The 27,331-nt window shown below is 45.1% G+C and overlaps 2 long non-coding RNA genes across 2 annotated transcripts; one reads left to right on the top strand and one right to left on the bottom strand.

Moving 5' to 3' along the window:
* Window positions 1-8,433: 8,433 nt before the first annotated feature.
* On the bottom strand, window positions 8,434-18,813 carry LOC118003231. The gene is made up of 2 exons (XR_004677291.1): window positions 18,558-18,813; window positions 8,434-10,885 (listed from the first exon to the last, which is right to left on the bottom strand). It is a non-coding gene; the product is annotated as an uncharacterized LOC118003231 (long non-coding RNA).
* On the top strand, window positions 17,576-23,871 carry LOC118003232. The gene is made up of 3 exons (XR_004677292.1): window positions 17,576-18,119; window positions 18,741-18,803; window positions 19,124-23,871. It is a non-coding gene; the product is annotated as an uncharacterized LOC118003232 (long non-coding RNA).
* The last annotated feature ends 3,460 nt before the right edge of the window (window positions 23,872-27,331 follow it).

A 27,331-nucleotide genomic window follows, 5' to 3' on the forward strand; every position in this document is an offset into this window, starting at 1 on the left:
AGTACTATTCATTATAGCGATCAAGGTTAAGTGGTTATACAACATCCCTTTCTCAGGAACTGGATCAGGGGTTAGTTATTCGTGTGCATTAAAGTATGTGAGAAAATATTTAGCCTTCCTAAATCTGCATTTTGCAAGGGCTATTCTTGCAGTGACTTACTTATACATTTATAGCCTATCTCCCAATGCTTTTGCCTTGGCATAAAGTGAAAATTAAAATAGAACTGCATATTTAGCTCAACTTTCCTGTCACAGAACCAGCCCTCAACTTTCTAAAATGTATGACTTTAGCCTCAAAATGATGCCTCTCTCCAAACCGCTTCACTTTTTAGTTGTCTGTATACACAGGGGCCAGGCGCATGGATGCTCCCAGGAGGCTGGGGGTTCCCCAAGAGGCAGATGTCTCCTCCTCTGGAACACGGTGGGGAAAATATGCAGTTAACAAAGAAGGGCAGAGCTCTGCTGACCGGTCTGTGTGGAAGCTCAGATTTTAAATATACCGATGACCTCACACTCAAGACGCTCCAAATCACCCCTAGGGATCAAACTTGTGCAGCCAGTCTTTCTTTCTCTAACAAAGACCAACACTCTTCCCCGGTCCACCTGAATGACCTGGGTGATACCTAAAATGGGCAGAAAAATTCCATAACGGAAGGCAGTGCGTGTGCAATGAGGCCTGTCTGAGCCGTCAAGCAGAGGATCTTTGGTTTGGTTAAGGAACAAAGATCCTGTCTCAAACCACACGGGGTAAGCCCATATCTATTAGAGCAGAAGAAAATAAAATCACTTCATATGCACAACTTCTAAATGATCAAATCCTACACATGCCCCAATCTTCTCAAATGACTCAGTTTACCTAATTTGTGGAAGAAAAAGGCAGAACTGGCAATCCAGAACTGTCTGAGGTAAGCTAAAGCTATAGATACCTCTTCCTTTGGAAAAAGAAAAAAAAAAAAAAATACATTCATTGAATGTTAATCCTCAGTGTTTTGCAAGCTGACACAGGACCCCCCAAAACATAACCTAACCTATGCTTCTTCATCAAGAGCTATAACTCTCTTTCTGCATCTCTGCACAGAAAGGCCATGACCCTCGGCTTTCACTCTTGGGATGGCGGCCAGAGCAAGAAAAGTCAAGCTGGAGAACACTCCTCGGTGGTTCTCAGGTAACCAGCTGGTTAGATTTCTTCTTGTGGGGTTAGCTTTGCCTCGCTAGCAAAGGAGGCGCTTGGCCTGGGCTTCGAACGATTTCTGTTTAGGTCTCCTCAGGGCTCAATTCTAAACAGCCCAAATAAAGGCTCTGCTGTCCTGAAGGGCACCTTTCAAGAGAAACAAAAATAGGACGCTCGCTCAACAAAAGGGGACTGTTTGGCCACCAACGTCCTGAACGGGGTCTGACCGTAGAACTGGAAGGGCTTTCTGCAAAGTTAAAAAGACGGAGAAGAAAAACAGCAGCAAGAAAAGAATCATCACAAAATCACCCACTCCAAACCCTCCTTCCCCCTCAGAAGTGCCAACGGATAAAATATAAACCTCTTTGAAGAAAACTCCAGCCGGGGCTCAGCTTTCAGATTTTAGAAGACACTGGCATCCCAAGGCCTCCCCACTGTCAGATCAAACACACACAAAATGGTTCCCTGATATTTGCCCGGTTTCCCCCATACCATAAAAAACAGGCTTTCGTTTTAATCTACTTACCACACTGTGGGTGAAGGCCTCTAATTTCACAGCACAGAGATAACACAAATAATACATATGACATATTAGTGGAATATCTACAGGGAAAGTATTTAGTCAGAGCTCACTGAAAACAATGGGGAGCTCAGCTGCCGCCTCCGAAGGCAAAGGAATGGCCCTTCCCACAGGCAGAGCCCCTCCTGTCACACTCACTGGAGTCAAAGTTAAGTTCGGCCTCTTAGTATCCAAGTTGTTTTAAGTCAACAGGTCTCCCTAATGACACAGCAATTCTCTAGTCCCTCCGTGGGCGGTGATGTTGTCAACTCCTTTCCAGGACCTCCAGAGGCTACTCCATGTCAGCAAGCCCCTTGAAAACACCAAGTGCCACAAACACAGAGCGGCAATCCCACCATATCATCATCAACCACCATTGTCTGCCCCGCCAATAAACACTTGTGCCTTTCTGTGTGTCTCTCAACTACAAAAAAAAAAAAAAAAAAATCTCCCATTTAGTTTCCCATGGTCAGACCCATCCTTTGAAGATCTCACACCCTTTCTCAAGACCCTCTTTCAACTTTCTCTCCCACGAAGCCTTTCTCCCAGGGTAATGTGGAGACCTCCCCACAGCTACTATTCATTCCATTTCTCCCAACCTTGAGGTTCTGCCAAGTGTGAGGCAGATTCCCTTTAGAGACAGGATAAATCAATGCTGAGCTGTGTAGAAAGTTTAAAAAAAGGGGGGGGAGGGGGGCAACAACTCTACAATCATCAATTAGACATGATGGGAAGGAGACCACCATCAAAGCAGATAAAATTCAAATGCAACCTGCAGCAGCAAAATGTATTACAACCTCACTCTAACTTTAGAGACATTCTTGGTGGGGTGTTTTGTTTTTGTTTTTTTTTAATGCCTTTGGTATACGTGAAATTCCTGAGTCTAAAGCCAGTTTTTTGAGATACTTTTCTCTGTTGAGGCATCAATCCATCCCTTTCACTTTCTCAACCACACCCACTTGGACCTTCGGGCTTCTCTTCTCTTGACGTAAACATGTACACATGTCCTGGTAGAAAAATTTCACCTTCCAATCCCCTGTTAAAAACACCACTCCATAACGCCTACAGCCCAGCTGTCCCTCCTGAGCTCCAGGCCCTTGTTAAAATACTGGTTTTCCTGATTCCCCGGCTAACACTCTCCCTGCCAGCCCCCAATCTCCAGCTGCCCATGAGACGCTTCCCCAGAACCTCCAACTCAGCCCTGGGGACCCGGACCTTCTCCCCGTTCACATCCCACCCCAGACTGTCCCAGCCGGTAATTCTACCCAGCTCAGGTACCGAATGCTGCCATCACCTCCCTGTGAGCCTACGATTTCACCTCCCAGGAAGTGCTACCTCGGAGCCCACCACCTCCACCCCCTATCCCCACCCCGCCCTGAGACCTGGCCTGCACTAACTATATCTCTTCAGAACTGTCACAGCGATCTCCTAACTTGGTTCCTTATCTACACTGTCAATTTTCCACCCCAACTTCAAACACAGTTATGCTTAAGGACCTTATCAAAAAGAAATCTGATATTTTGCACTTGCTCAAAATTTTGCATAGGAAAATGTCCAAGATGCTTACCTGGGCCCCTTTCTCCTTTGTCCAGCTTCATCTCCTGGTCCCTGCCAACATACTTCATGCCCCGGCCGAGCTACACCTCGTTCACCCTACCTGAATGTGCCGGGAACTTGCATCTCGTGTATCCTGGCCCAGGACGGGCTCTCACTTTTTGTCTTTGAGGTAAATCTCTCCACATTTTCCCCAAAACTAGGCGAAGCGACCTTTCTCAGTGAGCTTTCCCTGACCCCTCATGAGGGGAGTTCTCCCTCTTCTGTGTGCTACATATTAGGTAAGTATCTCTGGTTATAGCACTCTCCACATTTTTTGAAATTACTGTGTCTTTCCTGCCTATCAACTCCCTTAACTTGTACCTCCACTGAGCGGCATGTGACCTGACACACAGTAAGTGCTCAATAAATACTTGATGAATGAAGGAAAGAAGGCAATATATGGCATCACCTTTAAACATCTGAAGCTTTCGAAGAATATGAGATGTTCTTGCCTCATCCCTGTCTTCCCTCTGCTTGCACATATTGATTCTAAACTGCATGGTCACTGGCATCCTGAGAGCACTCACTGAACGCCCAAGTGACAGACAGAGAAATGGGACAGAAGACTCGAGACAATCTACAACGCTGCCCTCCAGGAACTGAGACCAGTGAGAAGACAGACACACCAAAGCAGCAAAATATGAATTCAATAAGGACTCTAACTAACGAGCGATAAAACCAGAGTGTGTTTGCTCCTAAGAAATAATAATGGAAAAGACTAATTAATAAAGGGATGTTGTCAAACACCATGGTCATTTTCATTATAACATTTTATTAGGCGCAATAGGATATTGGTACTTTTTCATTGAGGTGTGCAATAAAATTTCTCCACTAAATACATCCTTAATCCACATGCCAGGCATTGATGCTGGGTGCTCTCTCCTCAAATGCTCGTGGAGTTTAAAGTCAACATTGTTGATCTGTGATACAGCGAGCGCACAGTTGTTTAAGAAGCAAATTTGCCTTCAACATTTTGGTCATCAGAGCAAGCATGATATATATTAAAGTTAAATATATTCTAAACTACATATACTCTCATCTCTTTGCATGAGGTCCTTCTGAGGTTCCAGATTACCGGGGGTGGTATTGACAATGGTGCAAAAGCAAAACTCTGGAACAGAGGGAGGGAAGAGATGGAGATGACAATAAAATCTCTTCTAGAAGGCCACTGCAGGAAAATCCCTTCCAGATGGCCACTGCACAAAAACATGGGAACGGAGGCTTGGATGCAGCAATCCAGCCTGGAGATGCCCCAGGTAACTCTTCAGAAGCCCCCTGGAGATACCTCCCTGAGAGCTGGAAACTCACACGCAATGCCAAATGACCCCACCCATACCAGTGCTCTTAGGAGTGAAGGGATAATGTCACTGGAACCACGGCAAAGCCTAACAGAGTCATGGACTTTCTAACTTATATGTCCCACGGGGAGCAACCACACTGGATGCTGCCTTCTCAAATCCTGTTTCTGCTCTAGGGTTAGCTAATGACTTAAGGCATAAAAATATGCCTCTATCGTGGCACTGTGGAGGAAGTCCTTTGGCCAGTGTCCTTCCTTGGGAGACAAGTGACAAAATACAATGACCCTCGTTCCCGGGCCTTAATGGTTCTTTCCCAACCTGAGAAATATCAATGAATAGAGGTTCTCAGACATGGTAATAAGGACCAAGAGGCTGAAACAAATAGACGAAGCCTTGTTTGCAAACCCTGTCCTAGATCCCATATTGACCTCGCCTGCCATAACTAACATCCCTCCCCATCAGGTCAGCCAACTTGCTGTAAGGCAAAAAGAAGGCAAGCATTTTTATGCCACAGTCATCACGGATTTTCTGGATCTGCCTGACGGGCACGATATATGTGTGTGCCTGTGTATATATGTGTATGGACATGTGTGTATGTGCGTGTATATACAGACATCTACATTTACATTTAAACATAGAAGGATGAACTTTTTCACTAAACAATGGCTTATTTTCACTAACTATTCGATATTAAAGGATTGGGGCTTCTCAGCTAGAGTCTGTTTCTTAAAATCCAGCCACTCTACGCCTGTATGTGCGTGTGTATTACCCACACTATCACAATACAAATTAGACCAAATAGATGCGTAATTAATGGTGTAATTTGCTTTACAATGGCACCATCACTATGGCATTACTCTATTTTCATGGCTACTGCGTTATTAGAACTGGCTTCCAACATCGAATAAAGAAATAAAACAACCTAATCAGAATGTCAATTAACTCTGTAAAAGTCATGTAATATATCGAAACAAAAACATTTTCACATCCAAGAAAGACGAGTTTCCACTTTAGGTTCACTTCCTCTTCCTTGCTAATGCTTCTACCTACTATACTTTGACCTATGCTAGTCCAATTATAAGCCCAAATCAATACAGGACCCTCAGCAAGTTTAACTGATTCTCTAAGAAAGGATATTCTAATTCATCAGCACATCCTCCCCTTATGCTAACGTTATTTCCCCAGGTTTACCCAACCCCATGATGGTACCCGTAACTACTCTTTCTCACACTGCTCTCTCTCATCAGCTCAACTACTGTAACAGCAGAGCAATTTCGAGCAGGTTGTGAGTCTCTGACAGTATTGCTTGCAAAGTGCATGTAAATTATTAGATTACGTTACAAGTGAAAGACTCAGCAGTGGGTCACCGTAGTGGGGCATTAATGCAGAACAAGTTGAATGGAACCCTCACAGACAAGCTTCTCCAATGTAATTTTTTGGCAGGGAGGAGAAAGTGAGTGAAGGGGAAGGGAAGGCAGGGAATGATGACGGGTTGCTGAGAAATGAGGCGTGAGAGAGCTCCGAAGCACAGTGGGAAGGAGGGCGCTGCCACGGCCTCAGTGGCTGGAGGAGGCAGCCGGCAGTGTGGAAGGAACAGCAAGGGTGGGGAGAGGGGACAGGCAGACAGGGACCCTCTTCTGATTCAGCGGAGGCTGTGGGGTGTCAGCTCAGGGAGCCCAAGTGCCTAATGGGGTTGAGCTTCAGGGATTCATCCTCATAAGCATCCAACCCGCGGTGGTTGAGCTGAGTGAGGGGGGCAGAGCCAGTCAGGAAAGGGAACTAGCAGTAAGGTTTTCGATGCCTTCGCATACTCTTGCTTATTTCGTAGAGCAACCCATCAGAACCGAGGAGGAGTGATCGAAGGAAAGGGAGTCAGACACCTGAAGAAGAGACAGGTGAGAGGAGGCCAGAGGGCCCCTGTTTCTGTATGTGCCCCATTATCACCACCATCACACACCAGGCGTGCCAGGCATCCTGCGAGGGGCCGCACATGCCTAATCACAGGTGGTCCTCAACCACCTTGGGAAGCCAGCCTCATAAACATCTCCAGTTTTCAAGGGATGAAAGAAACAGACTGAGCGGTGAATGCACTTACCTAAGGTCACACGGCTAGCACCCAGCATACCTGGGCCTCTGGCCCACGTCTGTCTCGCTCCCAGCATGCTTGTAATAAGCATGCATGCTGTTTCCCAACACGTCCGGCCTTCATCTGAGTTGCTCAAGACCGGAGCAGGCCTGAACCTGCCACTGAGGGGAGGACTGGTGGTTCCAAGAGAGACAGAAATGGGACAAACAGGGGCAGCCGGGTCCAAACCCAAGGCCCAGCTGGAAGCTGAAGCAAGCAGAAGCTGTGCTTGCTGAGTCGGGAAGCACAGAGCTCAATCTACTGAACAAGTGGCCAGCGAGGCAGGGCAATGTGACAGAGATTCTCTGCACAGTTGATGGGGTACTTACTTTTTGCAAAGCACTGTGCAGGAGTGAAAGAATAAACCATGGTGCTGGTCTTCTTGGGGAGACTAGTTACCTCTCTGGGAAGTAACACTGTAAGATAACAGAAAGGAACCTGGCAAAGAAAGAGGTTGCATGCTTACTGCATGAGCCAGGTCCACATGACTGACAACTGTGGAAGACAGGGGTCACGAGAACTGCAGGAGGGAGAGGGTGAGTCTTATCTCCTAGCCTTATCGAAAACGATTGCAGGCTTTCAAGAAGCAAAGAGAGATAGGGGCAGAAGATGGAAGACGGGGTTGGGAAGAAGAGGGGAAGGGTGAACACATGTATGAGGAACAGGACTAAAGAAGGCCAGGGCCAAGACACATGGAGAAGAGAATCATCAGAAGTAACCCAGACCTTGGGCTTCACTGAGAGATACCACCCCTAGCATGCAAGATCCAGGAAGGCGGGGATCTGCCCTCTCTCATGTGCTGCTTTTTCACACACAAGGTGCTCAGCAAATCTTCGTGGAATGAAAGAATGCCACCCTCAGGCTTTCCCTCAGTGACATCAAATCCAAGCAAAGGGGATCCCAGAATCTACATTCCAAGCCAGGCTTGGCGGATACATGCCTAAATGTAATAGGATATTAACGAGCATGTGCTAAAAGTGGCATGAAGATACCACATGACAAATAATAAGTATTTACATTATTTTTCCCTCCCCCACCTCCTCCCTGAAATCATAATGAGTAACACCTGGAGTCCAACATCAGTTACTGTGGAAACACTCCATGCCTCCGACTGCCAGGCCACGGCTCACATAAAGGCTGCTTCTACCTCATGCCCAGGACAGAGTTTTTAAAATTGTGAGAGGCAGCCCATAAATAGATCATGAAACCAATTTGGTGGCTCGTGATTTGGATCTTGTCTTTAAATAATAGAGCAAAAATAACAGTGCATCCCAGGTAAAGGATAAATGTTTTACATGAAAAGTTTATCGCACGCACGTGTGTGTGTGTGTGCGCGCGCGCACGGCCTCACAACGTATTATTTCCTCTCATTGTAGGACACGGTATAAACACTTAAAAGACACTGCCCTAGGGTGCCTGGGTGGCTCAGTCGTTAAGCGTCTGCCTTCAGCTCAGGTCATGATCCCAGGGTCCTGGGATCGAGTCCCGCATCGGGCTCCCTGCTCGGCAGGAAGCCTGCTTCTCCCTCTCCCACTCCCCCTGCTTGTATTCCCTGTCTCGCTATCTCTCTCTCTGTCAAATAAATAAATTTAAAAAAACATCTTTATAAAAAAAAAAAAAGACACTGCCCTAGAGGGGCAAGAAATTCCAATATTGGACATTTCTTTTTCAAATTCAAGCTGAATGACCCTTGTCTTCCTGACAATCCTGGCTGAATGTGACTGTCAGAGGTACTGCTCTTTGGGCCAGTAAACTTGGCCCATCCTAAAACATCAAGAAATTCCACGTAACATACTAAGTTCAGAATTAGTTCCTTCAAAGTACCCCCAGTTTCACAACATACAAACAATCTTTTTGGAGAAAAAAAAGTAAGATTTATTTTTTTCTAGTTACAAAAGTAATACACGTATAAGGCAGGAAAGTAAAAAATACAGAAGAGCACAAAGAAAAAAAACTCACACCGGAAATAACCATTTTATCATTTCATCATTAAGGTGTACGTGGGTCCATATTAATACACACACACTATAGTTTTTTACAAAAATGATGTCATTCTGTGCACACTGCTATGAAGGTTATTACTTTTCACGAACAGATGACATTTTCCCTTATCAAGAGAGATTTTTCTACTACAACAGGATTTTTACTGGCTACATAGTATTCCGTGGGTGGAACTGCTGCTGAGCATCTCTGTAAAAGGCACTTGCCTTACACCCTCTGTCTTGGGAAAAGCGGCAGCTGCCAAGAGCCAGCCTCCCCCACTCTACCCTCTGGCTGCGTCCAGCTCCAGCAAGCATCACTGCCCAGGCCGGGACCAACGACCAGATGCTCCCCTCCAGAGCCTCTATTTTACGTTCTACCGATTCAGCAGCGCGTGAGGCACCAGCACTATCTTCACTATGCTTTAGAATGGCTCTATTAATACCACCACCAGTTCACTGGCTAATTTTGCTACAATAATAAAAATGCCCAGTGGGACTGGAAAACATAACCATTATTGATAATGTTCCATTACTGATGCACAACCAACATAACGTGCACAGACTTTCACACACGTCAACCACCTCCTGCTGGATGAACTTGCGTACACACTGTAATATCCTCAGGGGGCTCCCCTGGCGGGGCAGGAACTTGATTCTGTACCTTACTGGAATTTCTGAACATCTCGGCACAGCACATGAGTGGAAGGAACACTGGAAGTAGAAGACCCGTATCCCTTGCTACTTACTGGGAATGGGACCTCGAATGCATTATTAGACCTCTGTGGGCGTCAGTGTAAAGGAGGAAGGCCAGGCTGGATGATTCATAAGGCCCCTTCTGGCTCTAACAGGCTTTGGGCTAATAAAGCATGACCAATGCCAGCATCATGAGCAAGCAACCCCACACCGAGCACACACCCTCGAGCTCGAGATTAGGAAACTTGCTAGAGCCTCTCGGCGTCGCATCAGTTCTTCTACTGATTCTCTGCAGGGCCTCAAGAAATGTGAGAGCCTCGCTAATCTTCAACCTCCCTCCTTCACGCTGTGAAATTGTGAAATTTTACATCTTCCAGGTTAACGGGCTGGTCTCCAGAAATTGTCAGGGTTCCCGCTTTCTGCATCCACGTGCTCGTGAGAAGTGGGCCACAGGTGCTGGAGAGGGTAAAATGCAACTCGCACCTTCACACTTGTCCTCACTGGTCAACTAATATGATCACTAAAAGAAGAATCATTTTTGATTATCAAAGTGTTTCCCTTGCCTTTGCTTTCCAATGCTTCATTACCCAGACAACTGAGAGCTACGGGCAGTTCATCCTCCCAGATGCCCTGTCCTTTCAGACATAATATCCCCATCACACAAACGTTCCTGGGAGTACACCGCTGTATCCTTACCGCGGCCTTCTTACCATACACTGGCTTCATGGACTGTACAGTGAAAGTGAAAAGCAATACAGTTTATTGAAGAGTTTTTAGATTTGCTAAATATACCCTTGTTTCTTCTGTGATTTGTACGTTGAAAATCCATTAACTGCTATACAGACAGTCTTCCCCAGGCCTGGCATCGATCACATGGGATGAGAGAAGCTTCTCTGCTTCTGGAAGGGCAGAATCACATCTGGCTGTCTTCTCTCCATCTTTGTCCATTTCTTCAGGTTTCTTTAAAACTAATTGGAAGAGTCAATAAACATGCCCGCCAATTCCCTTAACACACTAGGAAGCAGATCATCATGCCCTTCAGAACTGTTCTTGTTCTGTGTTTCCAAGTATTCCCTTACCTGCCTTTGTCAATTGGCATTCTCGACAAGTTCGTCATAACTTCTCAAAGTGTCAACTTTTCCTCTTTTCATTGCCCTTGTTAAAGATAATTTAAAATTAGAAAGTCACATTCCCCGCCATTTCAGAGTCAATGCTAATTTCATTTTCCTTTGCACCGAAGTCTCCTTCCCTCTAGGGATTCCCTTCCTCGTTCACAGCCCCCACTCCCCAGCCCCAAACAGGCATTCTTCATCCCTGTATGCACTGTTCCATTCCCCTACTGTACCCTTCTTATCTCTCCCCCAAAATACTTCACCCAGTGAAACACACTTTAGCTTGTGGTTCTCCTTCCTTCACTCCACTTCTGAGAGAAATGTCTGTGTCTGGAGATTGTAAAGTCACCTTCAGGAAAGAGGCATACAGTTGGCTGTCAATTAATCAGGACAAGACAGAAAAAAATTACATCGTGTGCAGCTTTGCTTCTCAGTACATGCATTTATGCTTTGGGGATCAAGAGGATTTCTCCCATACAACCTAAAATTCATATTTATGCCTTTTGTTTGGCTATAACTCATTCTCTACCTAGCAGCACAGTAGTTAATAGTCTGGATTATTTAAAGCAGTGATTACCATAGCTCATTATAAATTCAAGTGTTGGCCCCTCATTTTCCCCCCATTCTGTTTCACCTCTATCCTTTGCAATCTGCCTATTTATCCTTGGTAGCGCTCTTTGCTCATAAGTCCAATAATTTTATATTCTGTAATTTTTAGCCCCACATCTAGTTTGACATACAGATTTTTAAGTCAGTTTATTTTCCCCCATTAAGCACGGACCCAAACGTCACCATTCCTGTCACGTATACAATTCCATCAAGTTTCAGAGTGTCATTTATACACAATTTTATTTCTTCTTACTTCTTTCACACACGCCTACCACTTACGTACAGCAACTTCACTACATTCATATTTCATAAACTTCATCAGTATTCAGCCAAATCCTCCCCCGAAGTAAGCTAGGTATTTTTAACAGTGCGCTGCCTCTTTCACAGGCTTGAGGATCCTGTACTAAGTAGCACCCTTCCTTGCACCCCAGACGAGTTTCATCTATGATGGTCGGTTCGTGGATGGGGGAACTTCCTGATTATTTCAAAAAACTTTCAGATAGTTCACAACCAAAACGCAAATGCCCAGTAACATTGCTAGAGATGATTCGAAGCTGGGAGATTATAAATCCTCTATGCCACACGCATTCCTACTCTGTTCCAGCTTCTGATTGAGCTTCGGGGAGAACAGCGCTGGTACAGAAACTCCCTGGCCTGGCCTGCAGTCCTCCGGCACCTTCAAGGGTGTGGGAGACCTGTACTCTCAACTGGTGGTGGACCCTGGAGAGGGCTCTGCAGCTGGCCACCAGGGCCTCAGTTCTGTGGACGAGACAATCACCAGGAAACCACAGGGCCACGCCATTGTCAATGTGCCACAGGACATACTGTGATAAGACAGTCTGTAATAATGACATGTCAATGAAGGCCATAAACATCTGGTAGGGGAAGAAAGGAAAAAAAAAGGCAAAAAACCAAAAAACAACTGTTCTTCCACCAACACAAGGGAACTGTTACCTGCAATTCCTTTTCATGTTGGCACATAAAAGCGGGAGCAAAAAGCAAGCCACGAGACGTGGCTCATTTATTCCTCATCACGCTCCATTCCCCTCTTCTATGGACTTCTCTAGACAATTTCCTTGATGTCCTTACACCAAAACCAAAACAACAACAACAATAATAATAATAACTGGGCTGTCACAAAAGAACACCACGACCCCTAAGATGAATTTGCAATGCTGGGACAACAAGGATATCAGAAGATAACCACACACTACCATTAAATCACATGGGACGGCCCTGAGAAAGTCAGCATCTGATGGTGCCATCCTGGGCATGCTTTCCATACTGGTCCAGTGAACAAAGGCCCAGGCTTTAAAGGAGAATTTCCTTTGGGGGAATTTAAATGTTCTTTATTGATATTCTTGAAAGTCTTCCCTCCAACCCTAGAATTTCCTAGTTTTTAGGATTTATGATACCCTCTCAATATATCTAAGGAAGAGGCAAAATTAGCCGATATTTCTACCTACCATTATTACATGGGGGTGAAGTTACACAATGCTATGGTAATACATTACATAACTTATTTGTAAATACAACAGTCTTCCTAAACATCTAAGAATGATTTTACATCCTCTGTTAACTGCAGGGAAAGCGTTAAGGCTCTAGATTCAGGTTGAAATTTTCCTAGAAAGTAAAAACCTCAATTAACCAGAATCAACTAATTAAAGTGAATTTCCGTTTTGCTCCTTGCAAGTTAGAGACCAAGAAAGGCAAATAACAAAACATACTGATATTGAGGATTTAACAGAAAAAGAAAACAATTTCCAAGCTGGGATCAGGGCAGATTTAGTCCAGTCTCTGACACTGTCCCCATTCACAGTTCTATAATGTACAATCAGAATTCATCCTCAGAACAGTGACCCTATGGCACTGTAAGATCCTCAAACCTCAAAGAAAGATTCGATTACATTCCCCATGTTCTTTCCTAGGGTAGGAAAGGGGACCAGTACATTTAAAAGAAACATATTCAAAGAGAAAAAGGAAAGATCCGGTGAATCTACTGTTAGCCAGAAAAACGAATTCACCAGTAATGCCTTGGCACTCTTATAGAAAAATCATGATTTACTGTATATTAATCGAAACTTGAACACTGATTATCTGGAGAATTTTTTTAAAGCATTAATTCAAAATGATTCGCTTTTATTTCTCTTAACGTACGGTTTAGTAAGGTGGGTGAAAAATTGAAAAGCTCGTTTCCAAACTAACACTTCCCATTATGACTCTCACACACACACACCACACACCGCACACATACACACAATCCCCCCCGCAAAAAAACCAAAACATTTCTTTGTATGATAGAAGAGAGAACAATACAGAGAAAAAGAGACAGAGAGAGAGAGAGACTGTTCCTAAATTCTCAGTGAGGATGACAGTCTTCATATTCAGAAAGATATTCCACATTCTAGGTTGGGGTTCACTCTGGTACCTTAAGGCCTTTCAAAGCAGACTGTTGTTGCTCTGGAAAAATCTATCACTAATCTAGGATGATTGGTCAGGAATCTCCCTGAGGGAGTGGACGACGTCTACCTCAGAGTACCTGAACAATGGCTCACGGAAGACAAAGAGCTTACGCAGCAGGTTATGTCATATGAAGAGAGCTGGGTTTTCTACAAAATTTTAGTCTCTGGCACAAGGGCAGTCACATTATAATTTTTCCCCAGACACCTGAAATGTCATTATGTATTCTGCTTCTACAAACACGTAAGTACATATGTAACCTAAGAAGCGCAATTCACCAAGTAGACTAAGACCACGGATGAGGGCAGAGAGGAGCAGCACTCTCAGAAAAAGTGGCCTAAGCCGTAAGAGACTGTACCACACAAACAGAATTTTCAGTGACATCCAACTCAAGTCTGCCCTTCCAACAACACACCCCAACTTTCTGGAAGCAAAAATGGGAACATGTGGAGAAAAGTGTGCATCTCCAGTCAGAAGTGACAAGAGTGTTGGCCAAGGAGAAGGAGCCATGGGCTTGTCTCACTTGCATTCCAACGGTTAGCTCTGGACAGGGGTCAGTTTGCTTCCAAAAGCAATGCAGCTGTCCCCCCAAATCCTCAGAACGTTCCCCCTGGAGGCACAACAATGAATATTCTCGAACCTCCCTGCAATCCCACCCAGGAGCCTGGTGTGGAACGAGCAGTGTGTGCTGCACCCCCAACCCCCACCCCCACCTCTGCTGCCTTGAAAACATGAGCTTAAGGGTCTCAGGGGAGGGGGCTTCCACGCAGACTCTGTATTTCAGTTTTGGAAATGGAGGCATTTTCTAGAAAAAGCCAAGGCTCCTCATGATGCTGGTAGGTTCTGGAAAATTCCAGCAGGTGGCTAACATAAAAAGAGTCTGCTATACACGGGTTTTGGCCACTCAGGATTTGACTTCTGGATTAATAATTCAATTCTTTTTAAGAAAGAACGGGGGAAGCAACAGGAAAGGTTATCATAACTATCACCAAATGCATTTTCTAAAACTATTCCAGTACATTTTTTAAGGGTATAACTATAAATGTTTTTATGAGCAATTTACCGGAAAATTAAAGTCCCTTAGTTTAAAAAACAATTATTCCATCCCTCCGGCAAAGGATTTTATGCCAGCCAGGAGCTCTTTCAAACTATGGGGCATCACTTGGTCACTGTGGAGAGCCTGGTCCGTGTCAGAAAAGTTGATCTGAGAATCAATGTCTAGAAAAGGCTATAAACTACCAGGCAAGAAGGACACCTACCTGAAAGTGAATCAGCCAAGACAGAAAGGGGGACGTGAAGGCCAAGCACTTTGGTTTACATGGTTCTAGAAGTCCTCAGGGCTACAAAGAAACTACAGGCCTTGTTAACTGATTTTAAATCAATCTAAGCTGAGCCTCCAGGGGGTTCAATCTCAACCCAACTGAGCTTTTCAGTATTAATCCCATCTTTGGTTTCGATTTTTTCCTTAGGTCGGCCTGCCCTAAAAGCCTTCAACCTGTAACACTGGTGTTCCAAACCAAGTGCGAGCCACACAGCCCTGTGAGGATAACTTTAGGAAAGTGAAATATGTAAGCTTCTGGCATGCATATAATAATGAGATTCTGGAAAAGGGTTTTTAACAACAGTTATGTCACAATGCTTATGGCTCCCTGAAGTCCCTGAAAGCCTTGTTAAATTAAAGATTCGCTGTGGTTTTTTTTTCCCTCTGCTTCATTCTTACTTCCCATGTTGCCTCTTGCCTTTCTTTTTTGCCTTTCGTTGGGTTGTAAAGATGGTACTGAATGACACCAGCCATCATCAGTACCACCTAGAAAACGGGACAGTTTCATTACAACTGCGAACATTCCCTGCTAGTTTTAAGGACAGGGGAAGGTCCACCTTTCAGATTACAAAGTCACACATCTGATTCTGGAAGCGCAGGCACCGAGGGTACGAAGCCTGTTCACGCGGGGACTCCCAGGAGTTTGGCATTCAGCAACAGCTTCAAGTCTACCTGGTAATGTCTCATGAGGTCACCTCAATGTCACGAGAATCCAGACCACAATTTCTGTGGACTGCAAACACTGGCTGGCTGGAGGCTAACCCTGCTACTTCTCTGGAAAGCATCTCCCAAATCCAAAAGCTTCCCACGTCACCCAATGCCAAGAACTCCATTCAATCCTCCTTGAGGTTGAAAATGCTAATTATAAGGTGATGATGTTTGCTTTTCCTTTTGAGTTGTGTGCCTTTCTGTTTTAAGTATTAAAAAGGCGTAATCACCTAGTGTGTAGGTGAATTTCTTTCCGATATTGTAATTTATGCAACATTAATACTGGATGCCAGCTCCCATTTTCTTGCTGCTTACACTCTGGGAGCCGACTTGCATATTCTGCCAACTCCATTACATCATCTGAAAACCCAAACATTTCCCATTTTCAAATCACTCTCATCTACCAGGCATACTTACACATTCTTTTTCTCCCTAGGTCACACACACAAAGACTGGGATCCCTGAGGAGCAGACACTACATCTGAGGTTAAAGTCTGCAAATGCACATAATTTCTGGAAGCTATTACTACTGCTGTGTTCACTAAAGGATGCCTCCATCTCTGACCTTCCTTTTTCCATTCAGACTGTTATATAACCTAGTGCCTGCGTGCAGGATGTGAGTTGAGGGTTTGGGCCTTACCTCTTCTCCCTCCCCCTAGTAAATCTCTGGAGAGATGGACAAGGGGGTTGGTTCAAAGAAGAGTGAGTGGAGGGTGACCCTCTAGGGGGCAAGGGGACAAAGGTCAACAGGTCAGCTGTGCAGGATGCATCCCACCCCTACTTTGTCCCTCTCCCCTTTTTGCTAAGCCTAGGGGGCTAGTGGTACTGAATGCCCCAGCCTTATATAATTTGCAAGAACAGCAAGTTACGGATTTGTTAGTCGGTTCTGCAGCTGCCACCCTGATCTCTCGCAAGAACACCTTCTGGCAAGAATGACACCTGAAGATGCTAATAACACACGGGAGGGCGAGGTTAAGGGGGGGGTGACAGCACAAATCAGAAATTAGTGTGGCTTCCTATATAGATTATGTCCCCCCCTTTAAAAAAAAAAAAAACTCAGAAACACATGAAGGGGATTTTCTCCAGTGTTTCTGATTAACCCTGTTACATAACCCGCTCGCATTCCAAATCCACCGTCTCAGGGTCTAAATATACTCTTTGCAGCCAAAAGCTCTCCACACACAAACTCACCGAGCTGGCGGCAGGACCCGGCCCCCAGCCCTGATCCCCCTCCCTCCCTTCCCGTCCCTTGCTGCACCCCCCCCCCTCCCGCTGAAACCGCGGTTCGGCGTGTTCACTCCTCGGAAATCGCCTTTAATTAAATGTTTTTCGTGTGTGTCATCCTGATGGCTTTTACTGTACTCGAATTCCGTGAATGGGAAAGCTCCCGGACAGGGGGTGTGGCTAAGGGGGGGGGGGAAGAGGAATACTGTAAAACAGCCAGCACATGATCAGCCATATTCCTACCTCCCAACTATAACATCGAGAGGAAGGGAGCGGCTCCCGGGCCCCCACTTGCCTCTCTCCAGCCCTCCCCAATCGCCGCCAGAAGCCGAGTGGCAAGAGGAGGGGGCGCGCTGGGCCAGTGCCCAAGCCCGGGCTGGAGATCCTCCTGATCCCCAGCCCTTGGGCTGCTCGCGCGAGCCTGCTTCCTCCGGAGTGACAGGCGTGATTTATACATTATTTACAACAGTAATTAAAGCCGTAGCTTCCTCCTGTTCTTTGCAAACTCCAGGCGCAATCAAATAAATAATCCCCCACCTCCAAGAAAACCCCCCACAGCAGCTTCCGACACCTTTAAGAAAGAGAGAGAGTGAGCTTTCCCCAACACTCGACTTTGACTAGGAAAAAGCAAGGAGGGGGCAATGGAGTCCCCCGCCCCCCCTCCCCGCACATACGCTCCAAAATGAAGTGTAAAAATCGGGCGGGGGGGGGGGGACATCTCTCGCACTATCCAACCAGCATTCAACTCTCGCTGACCATTCCCAGGTTCTTGCAGAAACGCTTGAACCTCAGAGAGGGAAGGATTCCCAGGGCAGAAATAAGTTTGGGTGCATTTCGAGCTTTCTGTTCCTGCTTGTTTGCTTTTGCAGACGCTCACTCCGAATGCGCGTGGAGCGCCCCACAGCACCACCGCCCTCCGCGCGCTAGCGCGCACACGCCCCCCGCCAGCCTGGGCGCCGGGCTGCGAACCCCGGGTCTGCAAACTTGCGGATCTCCCCTCGCCGCGCCCGCCAGACAACTTGGCGAGCGCCTCACGCGCCCGCACCCCCCTTCCTCCATGGAGCCCTTCCTCCAAATCCCAAACCCACCGCCGTGTTCCAGAGAAGGTGCCCCCGTCGCCCCCTGATCCAGGAGCGCCCCCTCGCCACCCCCCGGGGCTTCCCAGGTCGCTCACTCCTCCCGCACCCCCTCAGCTCTGCGGGGGACCGAAAACACACCCTGTCTGAGGCAGCCGGGGCCGAAACTGTCAAGAGGAGAAAAGGTAAAGCGGGAGGAGGGTGGCCATAAACGAATTTTTTTTTCCTTCTTAAAAGGACACTGCCGCTTTAAAAGTTTCTTTCCCGGGCCCCCACTCTCGGGTTCTCCGTGTTTTGGGGGAGCGTATTTAATTTGGGCTACGCGGCTTTCCTCCTCTCTTTGCAGAAAAATCAAAGCCAGGGGCTGAGCCCGCCGGCTGTCAACCCTCCTGCCGCCTCCCCCGCCCCCCTCTCCTCCCGCAACCCGAGAACGGGCTGCAAAAGTTTGCAACATTTCTGGGGGGCGGAGGGGGGAGGGGAGGGGGGCTCTCCGGGCTCGGGGCGCCGCTGCAGGCTCGCGCGCGGCCCCGGACCCCGCGCTCCGGGCGCCCGCTCCCGGCCGGCCCCCGCTCCGCTCCCGGGCTCCCGCCGCCCCCTCCTCAGCCCCTCTCGCAGCCTCCTACCTCTGCTGGTGCTGGAATAGCTCTGTCTGCGCACCGGGGCGGGCGGCTCGCTCTTGCGGGCGGATTCCTGGTTCAGCGGGGTCTCCCTGGCGCCGGCGGCCGCGTCCGCGCCGCTGCTGCCCGGCTCGCTGGCGGCGGGGTCGGGGGCTGCCGGAGCTGACTCCATGTTTTTTCCCAATGTAGAGATCGCTGGAGATGGCGAGCTCCGAGACTCCCTCTATCTTCTGTTTTCAGAGCAACTCTATGGTACCAAAAAAAAAAAAAAAAAAGAGGGGGGAGAAAGAGACCAGGGAGAGCAGGAGGGAGAGAGCAGGCGGCGGCGGGCGAGCGAGAGCGCGAGGGAGCGCGCGGAGTGTGTCTGGGTGGACGTCTGTGTGCGCCCGAGAGGGGTTGGGAGGCGGGTCTGGCCACAGGCAGCGCTAGCGAGAGCTTCTCCAGCCGGCCCCCACACCCACATTCCCCACCCTCCGGACCCCAGACCGAGAGCCACCGACTGGCTGCCAATTGGGGGGGGAGGGGGGCAGGAGGGGAGAGGCTCTCTTGCCCTGATCCTCCCCTTTGCCCAGCCCAGGGACAAAATTAAGATCAGCGAGATGATTCCGTGCCTACTTCTGAGACTCTCTCGGGAACAGAACTCGTCCCCATCTGCAGGCGGCGTGAGAAGAGACAAATGCGATCATCCACGGTGGGGAATCGCAGGTAGCTCCCTGCCAGCCCACCCCAGGACTGAGGAGAAAATAAAAAGGAATTCGACCTGGGCCGACAGACACCCCAAGGAAGGAGGAGGTTGGGGGGGACGTGGCACTTCTTACTTCGGGATGGGACGTCCAGTGGGTTTCCAGACTTAGTTTGATACATCTGTGTCTAAAACAGATTTTGGGTCTAGAATCGCCATGGACAGCCAATTTCTGGTGTGGTTGAAAGAGGTGGCTTTCAGCCGCTTTGCTGTTTCCTCTGAGAAGGATCCAGAAACCACTTGGCAGGGCAGTTTCTACTGAAGAAAACTTTGGCCTGTTTGGTTGACGACTATCTAAGCTGGTTGAAATATGCCACACTGCATCTAGTTCCTGTGTGGCTGCTAATTGTCAATATCCACTGGTCATTTTGCTATTAAATGTACAGTCTCATCCATAAAAGATATACTGAAGAGGCATTAATAATGTCTGGATGATAGAATTCAGATAATTAACAGCTCCTGATAAGTCACATCATTGTAGACATTATTCTGCACCTCCCTTCCATTGAAACATACCCATCACACAGTAGGTGTTTAATGAAATCCAAGGGAAGTAGAGAATTGCATCAGCATTACCTTGACCCCAAACTCCAATATGAAGGGACAATACAAATTGAATGAGTGGAAACCATTCAGGTGGTAGTAGCCTGACTTCTCTGCCTCAATACTCGATTCACCAGTTCTTTTTGCCTGCCCAGACACTGATGAAATCGGTACATTTTTAACACACACCCCCACCATCCTTTCAGAAAGCTCACAAATTTTGACGATAAAAAATATTATTATATACCAGAAGGTGGCATAAATATGTGTATTTAGGGGGTTGGGATGAGAGAAAGAAGTAGGGAACATTTTGCTTTTTCTACCTTCCTGGTTTGGAAAAAGGCTTTTTAAAAATAAGGTGGGAGGGGGGACCTAGTTAGATAATTGCTTAAGAGGAACCTCTATATGCCAAACTTCACACATGGTTTGTGTTACTGTTACTGATCTTGGTCTGATTTCAGATACACAATGCTATTTGCCATGGTCTGTGTGTTAAATCAGCAAAACCTGTGGTCCACTCTTCGGAGTGATGTAAATGAGATGTGAACGGTTCTGATACCTTAATCCAGTCTCTGCAAGGATCCCTGGCTTTAGCCTGTCTGTTGGCGCCTACAAACAAAGCCACGATTGTCTCCTCCATCCCAAATCAGATGTGTGGGTTTCCCCATACATCAAAGCACAGATTTCCAGAACAGCCTTCACACCATTTACAATTGGTTAGCCTGTTAATAATGTTCTTGATACAACTGACCTATCTTGTCACTCTTGACTTTTCTAAGTAAACAAATATATCAAAGTGCACAGTTTAATAAATAAGCGAGTGCCTCTGGGGAAGTGAATATCTCAAAATATATCCACTGCTTCCATATTTATTTTAAAATATTTTTAAACAATTTTTCATATTAAATTTCACCAATAATTCTATTTGGGATACAAGTGGCTCAAAACATACCCCTGGCTCCTTTTTAGGTACCAGTAGCAACTCATTAACATTTTTCTGGTTAAGTCTATTCCCCTGAGCCTTCAATTGGTTCCTTTGCTGTTCTCTAAGCTGGTATTTGTTCATCCTGGAAAGACCTTCCTGGAAATGGCCCTAGTGACCTTAGTCAACTAAGATAGAATCCATATTCCCTTCAGCAGTAAATTCCAGCTCCAAAAAGCCATTCCTCCTAACTCTCTAAAACAATTACTGCTTCTGCAACTTAAAACAATTGGGACCGAAAGTGCTTTCCCCAAGGGAAAAATAAAAGTGAGTTAGATACATTCCTTGACTGTCAGTCATTGTTACTAAAGTGTAAATTACCCAGGTTGGGGAAGCATTTGAAACCTGGAAAGCACAGTGATTAGGTTTATATATTTTACTTCCCTCATGCCCCTTGCCTGCTTACTAATTAAAGCTTAACAATTTTTCAAATATTTGGAAAGATGGAAGCCTTCCTTAGGCTCTGCTCGTTGACAAAGGGCAATAGTGTTTGCTTAAAAATGGTTATTTTACTTTGCACTACTGAGTTCTCTGACAGACGATGGCTTAGAAAATCTATGCTTTGTAGAAGAGATAAACCTAAATCCATTTTTTTGCAGACTGTTCTCTCCCTCCCCAAATTCTCCAAGACTCTTCCCTCCCTCCTGGCCAATCCCACGCTCCCCTCTTGATGGTAACAAGATGGTTTGTTTTCTCTTATTCCAAGGTAATTCCTGGGAACCTCTGAGTGAGCTTTGACTCCTCTTTCTCACCACTGGCCCTAGCTCTCCACATCTTCACGTACTTGCCAAGTGCTTTAAATTCTACCTCTGTGACCTGTGTCCCTTCTTTCCACAGCCACCACTCCAGTTCCAGACATTATTGCTCACCTACACCATTACAATAACCTTCCAAATAACTGGCCTTCAGTCTTATAACCATTCTAATCCATCCCAAATAACACTGCCAAGTTAATTACCCTGAACTACAACTCTCATTTCCCACCATGTCACTCCCCTGCTTACAAGACTTTAATGGCTCCCCATTGCCTATCCAATTAACTACTAACTAGTCAACACGGTATTCAAGGCTCTACCTCACTTATCTCCACACTCCTGCACCAGGAATGGCAAATTGATCTATCTCATGAAGGAGCTCCTGAGGTTGGTTGGAAAGGTGTGGGCTGTGATTAATTAATGTCGTCTCCCATGGGTGGAGGATTGGGAGTGTGACACTCATGCGGAGTTTGCCAAACTGCCTTACATCCTTACATAATCGCTGCAATCCCTGTGTAATCCTCAGACCAAGCCACGTGCTGCCTCCTACGCTTCTTCCTGCTTGTAGTGCGGGAGACAGGGACAGGTGCCTATGCGTCTTTTCCCCAAATGCTCTTCTTGCCCTCTCCGTTTACTGAAACCCTACCTATCAAGGTCCATTCTGAAAGGCAACTCTTCTGTGGAACCTTCTCTGATTTACCCCAAACCAAATATTTGAACTTAGTACTGTTGACCCTTGAACAACACAAGGGTTAGGGGCGCTGACCCACCGTGCAGTCGAAAATCCACATATAACTTTTGACTCCCCCCAAAACGTCACTAATAGCCTACTGTTCACTGGCAGCCTTACTGATAACATAAACAGTCAATTCACATTTAATTTGTCTATGCTTCATACACTGTTCTTGGAATAAAGTAAGCTAGAGAAAAGAAAATGTCATTAAGAAAATCATAAGGAAGAGAAAATACATTTAGAGTGCTGTACTATATTTATAGAAAAAAAAAATCCACAGATAAGTGGACCCATGCTGTTGAAACCTGGTTGGTCAAGGGTCAACTGTACTTTGCACCCCTTTTAAGGCACTTGGCACAATTTATCTATTTTGTGCTGTCCTTGGTTGAAGATTTGCCTTACTCTTCCTGGTAAAAGATACATTCCTTGAAAATAGGGACTCTGCCCTTGCACATAGTAGGCACTCATTAGAGTTAGTGGATTTGGGGAATGGAATTGATAAACTAATCATAACGTAGCATGTCCACACAGTGCTCTGTTACACAATGAGAATGAAAACCTAAGCGTTTCAACTTTCAATCACTTGAACTAAGCCTTTCCTTCCTGGATAAAAGATCAGTTGACATGTATGGGCTGTTAAAATTTATATATGCAAAAAAGTTGATAGTTATTTTCTTTGCATTTTGTGGAGAGGGAGAGCAGGAAAATTATGGAAATATATAGTAGAATATCCTTGGGAGAGGGGAGCTTTCTACAACATGCCTAAGAACAAAGAAGACAAAATTAAAACCGAGTGCCCAGACGACAAGTTTCTTTTCTTTCAAAAAAGCATCAAAAAGCTGAAGCTGAACTCTGCCGGAAGTAGAAGAAACTCAAATGAAAACACCGCACTGCTTTGGGGTATGGGAGGGACTTCATCCTCCTGCAAGGTTTGTAGGTACAGAGTCCGGCCAGGCCCAGCCAGCGAAGTCTGGGCTAGGAAGAGCCCACTGTTCAGATCAGAGAAGGAAGCCTGTAAACCTGAGGTCCTCACGGATGGGAACAGGAGAGCCAGGCTCACCAGATGCTAGGAAATAAGGAGGAAGATTTACTCTGGCTGATCCAGTGCAACTCTCTTCCCATTTTGTGAAAGAGAGAACTAAAATGCAGAGAACTGCCTTGCTCAAGACCACCCAGTTAATCAGTGGCCTGACCTGGTAGCCTCAGAGCAGGAATTCCAGACCCAGCCCTGCCACAGAGGAGCAGTCTAGGTCCGTTTCCTCATCTACAGATGAAGGTTGTTAGGAGGGTAGATGAGATGTTCTTCTAGAATGCGTGCCACTCAAAATTTTGCTACTATTCTTAGTCATCTTAGAGGATTTAATAAAATACTGTATACAACTGCCCTGTCCAGTACAGTAACCACTAGCTACAAGTGGCTACTGAATACTTGGAATGTGGCTAATCCAAATTGAACTATATGATATGTATTAAAACCAACATTAGAGTTTGAAGACAGTACACAAAAATGTAGTGTCTCATTAATAGTTTTATATTGATTGCATGTTGAAATGACAACAGTTTGCATCTATCGGGTTAAATAAAATATTCTGCTCAAGTTAATTTCATCTCTTTTAACTTTAAAAAATCTGGCTACGGGGGACAACTGGGTGGCTCAGACGGTTAGGTGTCTTAACTGTGGCTCAGGTCATGATCCCAGGGTCCTGGGATGAAGTCTGCTTCTCCCTCTGCCTGATGCTCCTTCTGCTTGTGCTCTCTGTTTCTCTCTGACAAATAAATAAAATCTTTAAAAAAAATCTGACTACTGAAAATATAAAATTTGTATGTGCTTTGCTTTATATATCTGTTGGATAGTGCTAATATGGAACATATATGGCACATAGTAGGTGTATGATGATTTAGAGTAATCACTAGTGTTCAACTGGGGTATCACTGGGTCGAGAGTTAAATGACATCTATCTTGTCATTTTACAAAATCTTCATTGTTCTCCTATTACTTGCAGGGTATTGAGCTGGAGTCTAGGGAAAATAGAGACAGAACTATTATGTCTTACAGAGAAGGTAAAAAGTGCACACCAAACCTTAGTGGCATTCAGGGATGAGGCTACAATGGCCCTAGAGACCAGCATCTAAGTTGCTAAAAGTCTTTCTCAGGAAACAGAACACAAAGCAAAACTGAGCAGGAAGTACAGAGATTTCCCATATACTTCCTGCTCCTATATATTCACCACGTCCCCCCATAACATCCCACACCAGAGGGGTATATTTGTTACAACTGATGAACTTACATTGGCACACCCAAAGTCCATCATTTACATTAAGGTTCACTCTTGGTGTTGTACATCCTTTGGGTTTTGATAAATGTATAATGACATGTATCCGCCATTATAATATTGAACAGAGCAGTTTCACTGCCCTGAAAATACTCTCTGCTCCTCCTATTCATCCCTCCCTCTCCCTGACCCTAGCAACCACTGATTTTTTTTCTTAAAGATTTTATTTATCTATTTGAGAGAGAGACAGAGAGTGAACACAAGCGTCAGGCAGAGGGAGAAGCAGGCTCCCCGCGGAGCAGGGTGCCCAACAAGGGGCTCGATCCTGGGACTCCAGGATCATGACCTGAGCCGAAAGCAGATGCTTAACTGACTGAGCCATCCAGGTGCCCTGCAACCACTGATTTTTTTACTGTCTCCATAGTTTAGCTTTTCCAGAACATCACACAGAATATATATATATAGCCTTTTCAGGTCGCCTTCTTTCACTTAGTAATTAATACGCATGTAAATTTCCTCATTCCATAACTTAATAGCTGATTTCTTTTTTTTTTTTTTTTTTTTTTAGCACAAAATAATATTCCATTGTCTGGATATACCACAGTTTATCTATTCACCAACTGAAGGACATCTTGGTTGTTTTCAAGTTTTGGCAATTGTGAATAAAGCTGCTCTAAACACCCTATGTGCAGGTTTTTGTGTGGACATAAGTTTCCAATTCCTTGGGTAAATACCAAGGAGCCCAATTGCTGGATTATATGGTAAGAGTATGTTGAGTTTTTTAAGAAATTACCAAACTCCCTCCCAAAGAGGCTGCACCATTTTGCATTCCCACCAGCAGTAAATGAGGGTTCCCATTGCTCCACATCCTCATCAGCATTTGGTAATGTTGGTGTTTTGAATTTTGGCCATTCCAATAGGCATATACTAGTATCTCATTGTTTTAACATGCATTTTCCTAATGACATATGATGTGGACCTTTACATATGCTTATTTGCCATCTGTATATCTTCTTTGGTGAGGTGTCTGTTCAGGTCTTTTGCCCATTTTTAAACTGAGTTTTTGTTTTCTGATTGTTGATTTTGAAGTGTTATTTTTATATTTTGGATAACAGTTCTTTATCAGATGTCCTTTGTAAATATTTTTTTTTTCCAGTCTGTGGCTTGTCTTCTCATTTTCTTGATACTATCTTTTGCGGAGCAGAAAAGTTTAATTTTAATCATGTCCAGCTTATCAGTTATTTCTTTCATGGATCATGCCTATGATGTATCTAAAAAGTCATCACCATGCTGAAAGCCATCTAGATTTTCTCTTGTTATCTTTTAGGAGTTTGATAGTTTTATGTTATACATTTAAGCATATGATCCATTTTGAGTTAATTTTTGTGAAAGGTTGTAAGGTCTGTGTCTAGGTTCATTTTTTTTCCATGTAAATGTCCAGTTGTTCCAGCACCATTTATTGAAAAGACTATGCTCCTTTGTTAAAGATCAGTTGACTATATTTATGTGGGTCTATTTCTGGGCTCTCTATTCTGTTCCATTGATCTATTTGTCTACTCTTTTGCCAATACCACACTGTCCTGATTAGTATAGCTTAGAACTGGATTTTTAATTTTATTAACATCAATTAACTTAAATAGCCATATGTAGCTAGTGGTTATCATATTGATGGTGCAGGCGTTTCATTTCGAGTTTTAATCTTTTGAACTTCCAAGACACCCTCACATGGACATTCACTCATAGATTTGATTTGATTCTATAAATATTTATTTTGCACCTGCTAGAAAAAATGCTGTAAGACATTCTAAGATGAATCAGATAGATTGTACATCATCTGTGAGGAGCTAAGACAAGTCCATCAGTACCTATACTTTAGATATTAAGTGTTGAATGCCTTAGGACAGGTTAAGATAAAGTTCTAGAATTTCAGAAGAAAGAGCCAGTGTTGGAGAAAACAAGGAAATCTTCGTTGAAAAGAAGGTATTTCATGAGTTGTTTTTCCTGGAGTCAGGACTAAAGATAAACATTTGGGAAGTGGTTATGGGTTATGGTTATGGTTGAGATGAGCTTTTTGCCAAGAGAGATGAGGTCCCTGACTCCATTTATATTCTCCAGGTGAACCTATTCTTAGTGTTATATACAGACATTTTTCCACTGAGGAAGAACGTAAGAATCCTCCTTATGCAAGGCAATGTTCCAAATGGAAGACATCTCACACATACATACTTTTCATTCTAGTCAGTGGTTCTCAAAGTGTGGTCCCCAGATCATCAGCAGTAGCATCACCCAGAGAACTTGTTAGAAATACCAATCTCTGGTCTCACATGCAGTGAGACTCTCTGGGGGTGCAGTCCAGCAATTCATGTTATTAAATGCCTTCCTTGTGATTCTGGTGCACCCTCAATTTGAAGACCACTGTCCTAAATTCAAGCCCACCTGATTTTTAAATGCACAGAGATGAACAACTATGAATCCTAAAGGAGGGCTCTTCTTATGAGAGAAGAGACACATGCCCCTATGTGCCTAACTTGGCCTATGACCCCAGCACAACCACCAGTCTCCCAGCCCCAAGTAAGGAACCCTACCACAACTAAGCTATGCCTGTCTCATTATTTGGGTGGTGGTTACATAGTGTTTTTCTGTTCTTCCACAAAAAGCTTGGATAGAGCTAAAATTTAAAAATTAAAAATAAGAAAAAAGAAAAAGTAAAATAAAAAAGAATGCCATCAAACTAGCCTGGGGCACTGATGAT

The sequence above is a fragment of the Mirounga leonina genome, unplaced genomic scaffold (genome assembly GCF_011800145.1).
Source record: "Mirounga leonina isolate KUSES-001 unplaced genomic scaffold, KU_Mleo_1.0 Mir_91, whole genome shotgun sequence".
NCBI lineage: Eukaryota > Metazoa > Chordata > Mammalia > Carnivora > Phocidae > Mirounga > Mirounga leonina.